This window comes from Orycteropus afer, unplaced genomic scaffold, assembly GCF_000298275.1.
Source record: "Orycteropus afer afer isolate SDZICR_OR568_19922 unplaced genomic scaffold, OryAfe1.0 scaffold00008, whole genome shotgun sequence".
Lineage (NCBI taxonomy): Eukaryota > Metazoa > Chordata > Mammalia > Tubulidentata > Orycteropodidae > Orycteropus > Orycteropus afer.
Genome location: NW_006921595.1, coordinates 17,003,730 through 17,009,966, shown reverse-complemented (window position 1 = coordinate 17,009,966; position 6,237 = coordinate 17,003,730). Strand labels below are relative to the sequence as shown.

Below are 6,237 nucleotides of genomic sequence, written 5' to 3'. Positions count from 1 at the left end.
CCAGAAAGCCACCTGGGGCACCAGCTAGACTTACCAAAAGCCACCCAGAAGTGATAAGATTTCTGTCCATTCACTATGATATAGATTGGTGCACCCATGGAACTAGTTAGCTGCCCCAAAAGAGTGCTGCTGACCTTGCTGTTGGAAACTATTCAGGATGGTGTGTAAACTGAGGGATGCCAGAGAGGTGCCACTTGCTGCTAGCTGCTAGGACAGTACTGAATAAAGCCAAGTACTCTGCAAGAGCTAAAATATACAGGCACACCAAAATCATGAAGGAAAACTATTTTTCAGTGCCCCATTCCCAGCATCCTCTACTGGCAATGTTCAACAAAGTCTAGCTCTTCTTTCATAGTGCAGGCAGAAAGGGTGAATTTAGAGCTGAGACACAATACGTTGATAACCAGCATATCTGCCTACAAACTACACAAAAGTGTTCCCCCTACCCCAAAAGACAGTTTGGAAATATAAAATCTACTATATATATGAAATATTATGTTAAAATACTGAATGATGCAGCAAGCATATAAAGAAGATGGAAGGAATATACAGAGTCACTGTACCAAAAAGAATCGGTCCATGTTCAACCATTTAAGAAGGTAGCATATGATCAAGAGCCAATGGAATTGAAGGAATAAGTTCAAACTGCCCTGAAAGACTTGGTGAAAAACAAGTCTCCAAGAATTGACGAAATACCCACTGAGATGTTTTAACAAACATACAACACTGGATGTGCTTACTCATTTATACCAAGAAATCTGGAAGACAGTTACCAAGCCAACTGATTGAAAGAGATTGATATTTGTGCCCATTTCACAATAAGAGGATTCAACAGAATGTGCAAATTATCAAACAATATCATTAATATCACAGGCAAGTAAAATTTTGCTTATGATAATTCAAAAGTGCTTCCAGCAGTATATTAACAGGGGAAGACCAGAAATTCAAGCTAGATTCAGAAGAGCACATGAATGAGGGATGTCATTGCTGATGTCACATGGATCTTGGCTGAAAGCAAAAAATACCAGAAAGATGTTTACCTGAGTTTTACTGAATAGGCAAAAGCATTTGACTGTGTGGATCATGATAAATTAAGGATAACATTGCAGAAAATGGGAATTAAAGAACACTTAATTGTACTCATGAGGAAACTGTATGTAGACCAGGAAGCTGTCATTTGAACAGACAAGGGAATAATGCATGGCTTAAAGTCATGAAGGGAGTGTGTAAAGGGAAGGCCAGGAAGCTGCAGCAGATGGCTTTGTGGAGGGCCAAAACAAGTAGGGAAGGCCGGGAAGTTGGAGTGGAGCAGTTTGGAACAGTTAAGGGAGACAGACTTGTCTGTCAGTTTATCATCCTGTGGTGGCTTCTGTGTTGCTGTGAGGCTAGATGCTATGCCACCAGTGTTTTAAATGACAACAGGGTTACCCATGATGGACAGGTTTCAGTGGAGCTTCCAGACTAAGACAGACTCAGAAGAAGGAAGAGGCCATCTACTTTTCAAAGAATTGGGCCAGTGAAAACCTCATGAATAGCAGTGAAACACTGTCTGGTATATTACAGAAAAGTAGCCCTGAAAGATTTTCTTATATAGTGCCAGAAGAGGAGCACCTCAGGTCAGAAGGCACTCAAATTATGGCTAGGAAAGAGCTGCCACCTCAGAATAGAGTCAGCCTTAATTATGTGGTTAGAGTAAAGCTTTCAGGATGGACTTCCTTTTGCTGATGTGGCATGACTCAAGATGGAAGAAACAGCTGCAAACATCCATTAATAATCTGAACATGAAATGTGTGCAGTATGAATGTAAGAAAATTAGAAGTCATCAAAAATGAAATGGAACACATAAAGACTGATATCCTAGGCATTAGTGAGCTAAAATGGACTGGTTTTGGTCATTTTGAATCAGACAATCATATGATCTACTATGCCAGGAATGACAAATTGAAGAGAAATGGCATGACATTCATCATCACAAAGAATGTTTCAAGATATAATCTGAACTACAATGCTGTCAGTGACAGGAAAATATCCATGCATCTATGAGGAAGACCAGTTAATATTACTATTATTCAAATTTACACACCAACCAGCAAAGCCAAAGATGAGGATATTGATGATTTTTACCAACTTGTAAAGTATGAAGTTGACAGAACATCCAATCAAGATGTGTTGATTATCACTGCTGATTGGAATACAAAGTTGGAAACAAAGAAGAATCATCAGTAGTTGGAAAATATGGTCTTAGTGACACAAATGATGCTGGAGATCACATGACAGAATTTTGCAAGACCAACAACTTATTCATTGCAAATACCTTTTTTCAGCAACCCAAATGGCAGTTATACAAATGGACTTTGCCAGACAGGGTACACAAGAATCAGATTGACTACATCTGTGGCAAGAGACAATGGAGAAGCTTAATATCTTCAGTGAAAACCAGGCAGAAGCTGACTGTGGAACAGACCATCATCTGGTCATATGCAAGTTCAAGTTGAAGCTGAAGACAATTAAAAGAAGTCAATAAGTGCCAAAATATGACCTTGATTGTATTTCTCCTGAAGTTAGAGACCATCTAAAGAATACATTTGATGCATTGAACACCAATGATCAAAAACCAGAACTGTGGGATGACATCAAGAACACCATCCTTGGGCGCAAGCGTGCTGAGGTCTGTCTGACCGACCTTCAGCAAGTCCAGTAGCACCATGTTCTCTTGGGAAAACCTAGTTGGGGTCTTTGCCTGGGTTCTGCAGCCACAATGGACCCAAGCCCGAAATATGGTAACTTTGAAAGGTATTACCAGGTGACTAAAGTCGATCAAACCATCCAGAAAATTACCAAGTCTATGAAAATGGTAGCAGCAGCAAAATATGCCAGAGCTGAGAGGGAGCTGAAACTGGCTCGAGTATATGTAGTAGGATCACTGGCTCTCTATGAAAAAGCTGATTTTAAGGTGCGTGAAGGCGAGAAGAAACACTTCATTATTGGTACATCCTCAGATCAAGGACTTTGTGGTGCTATTCATTCCTGAATTGCTAAACAGATGAAAAGTGAGGTGGCCACACTCACAGCAGCCAGAAAAGAAGTTATGCTTGTTGGAATTGGTGATAAAATCAGGGGCATACTTCATAGGACTCATTCTGACCAGTTTCTGGTGACATTCAAAGAAATGGGAAGGAAACCCCCTACTTTTGGAGATGCATCAGTTATTGCCCTTGAATTATTAAATTCTGGATATGAGTTTGATGAAGGATCTATCATCTTTAATGGATTCAGGTCTGTCATCTGTAAGACAGATGAAAAGCCCATATTTTCCCTTAATACCATTGCAAGTGCTAAAAGCATGAGTATCTATAATGATATTGATGCTGATGTGCTACAGAATTACCAAGAATACAATCTGGCAAACATCATCTACTACTGTTTAGAGGAGTCCACCACTAATGAGCAAAGTGCAAGGATGACAGCTATGGACAATGCTAGCAAGAATGCATCTGAGATGATTGATAAACTGACTTTGACATTCAACCGCACTGCCAGGCTGTCATCATGAAAGAGTTGATTGAAATCATCTCTGGTGCTGCAGCTCTGAAGTAATGAATATCAGAAAGTCATTGTCAGACAAGAAGTAAAGAAGAGACATTAAGCCAACTGATTTTGTTATGCTTATTGCTGTCCTTGTCAGAAGACATTCTTGGTCCATTGTTCAAATTATTAAAGATAGCAAAATATTTGTAAATTATCTTACAATAAACAACTTTAAAAAAAGTCAATAAAATAAAAAGAAGAAGAACATCATCCATGAAGAAAGCAAAAGGTCATTAAAAAGACAGGAAAGGAAAAACAAACCAAAATGGATGTCAGAAGGGACTCTGAAACTTGCTTTTGAACAGAGACCAGCTAAAGCAAATGGAAGAATCTACAGGATAAAAGAGCTGAACAAAAGGTTTCAAAGAGCAGCTCGAGGTGACAAACTCAATTATAATGAAATGTGCAAAAAGTTGGAGTTACAAAACCAAAAGGAAGAACACGCTCAGGATTTCTCAAGCTGAAAGAACAGAGGAAAAAAATTAAGCTTTGAATTGTAATATTGAAAGTTTCCATGGGCAATATGTTGAATGATGCAGGAAACATAAAAAGAAGATGGATGGAATATGCAGAGTCACTGTACCAAAAAGAATTGGTCAAAGTTCATCCATTTCAGGAGGAGGCATATGATCAAGAACCAATGGTATTGAAGGAAGAAGTCAAAGCTGCACTGAAGGAACTGGCAAAAAACAAGGCTTCAGGAGTTGATGGAATGCCTACTGAGACGTTTCAACAAGTGGATGTTGAGCTGGAGGCACTCACTTGGCTATGCCAAGAGATTTGGAAGACAGCTACCTGGCCAACTGAATGGAAGAGATTCATATTTGTACCCATTCCAAAGAAAGGTGATCCCACAGAATGTGGAAATTATTGAACAATATCAGTGATATCGCACACAAGTAAAATCTTACTGAAGATAATTCAAAAATGGTTGCAGCAGTATGTTGACAGAGAAATTCCAGAAATGCAAGCTGGATTCAGAAGGGGACATGGAGTGATGGATATCATAGCTGATATCAGATGGATATTGGCTCAAAGCAAATACCAGAAAGATGTTTACTTGTGTTTTATTGACTATGCAAAGACAGTCGGTTGTGTGGGTCATAACAAATTGTGGATAACATTGAGAAGAATAGGAATTCTAGAACATTTAATTGTATTCATGAGGAACCTGTACACATACCAGGAGGCTGTCATTTGAACAGAACAAGGGGATACTGCATATTTAAAATCAGGAAAGGAGTGTGTCAGAGTTATATCCTTTCACCATACTTATTCAATCTGTATGCTGAGCAAATAATCCGAGAAGCTGGACTATATGAAGAAAAACATGGCATCAGGATTGGAGGAAGGCTCATTAACAACCTGAGATATGCAAATGACACACTTTGCTTGCTGAAAGTGAAGATGACTTGAAGCACTTACTGATGATGATTAAAGACTGTAGTCTACAGTATGGATTACACCTCAATATAAAGAAAACAAAAATCCTTACAACTGGACCAATAAGCAGCATCATGATAGATGGAGAAAAGATTGAAGTTGTCAAAGACTTCATATTACTTGGTTCTACAATCAATGCCAATGGAAGCAGTAGTCAAGACATCAAAAGACATATTGCATTGGGCAAATCAGTTGCAAAAGATCTCTTCCAAGTGCTGAATAGCAAAGATATCTCCTTGAAGACTAAGATGTGCCTAACCCAAACCATGGTATTTTCAATTGCCTCATATGCGTGTGAGAGCTGGGCAATGTATAAGGAGGATAGAAGAAGAGTTGATGTTTTTGAGTTGTGGTATTGGTGAAGAATACTCAAGGTACCATGTTGAAAGAACTAACAAATCTGTCCTGGAAAGGTGCAGCCGGAATGTTCCTTGGAGGCAAGAATGGCCATACTTCATCTCATCTACGTTAGTCATGTTGTTGGAAGGGACCATTCTTTGGAGAAGGATGTCCTGCTTAGTAAAGTGGAAGGTCAATGAAAGAAGGGAAGGCCCTCAGCAGATGGATTGACACAGTGGCTGCAATGATGGATTCAGGTATAGTAGGGATTGTGAGGCTGGCACAGGACCAAGCAGCATTTTGTTCTGTTGTACATAAGGTCACTATTAGTTGGAGATGACTTGACAGCAGATAACAACATATGTGAAAGTTGTGTCCTTTCACCATACTTATTTAATCTGTATGCTGAGCAGATAATCGGAGAAGCAAGACTACGTGAAGAAGAATGTGGCATTTGGATTAACAACTTACCATACACAGATGACACAACCTTGCTTGCTGAAATTGAAGAAGATTTGAAGCACTTACTGATGAAGATAAAAGACTACACCCTCCAGTATGGATTATATCTCAACACAAATATAATAAAAATCTCACACTGGACCAGTAAGCATCATCAAGATAAATGGAGAAAATATTGAGGTTGGCAAGGATGTTATTTTGCACGACTGTACAATCAATGTCCATGAAAGCAACAGTCAAGAAATTGAATGTTGAATTGCACTAGGACAATCCGTGGCAAAAAAAACCTCTTTAAAGTGTTAAAGAGCAAAGACATCACCTTGAAAACTAAGATGTGCCTGATCCAAGCCATGATATTTTCTTTTTTTCTAATTTTTTTCCTGAACTATTTAAGTTTTTTTTTTT

The 6,237-nt window shown here is 38.9% G+C and overlaps 1 pseudogene; it reads left to right on the top strand.

Annotated features, from left to right (window-relative positions):
* Nucleotides 1-2,705: 2,705 nt before the first annotated feature.
* Nucleotides 2,706-3,597, top strand: LOC103201865 (annotated as a pseudogene).
* The last annotated feature ends 2,640 nt before the right edge of the window (nucleotides 3,598-6,237 follow it).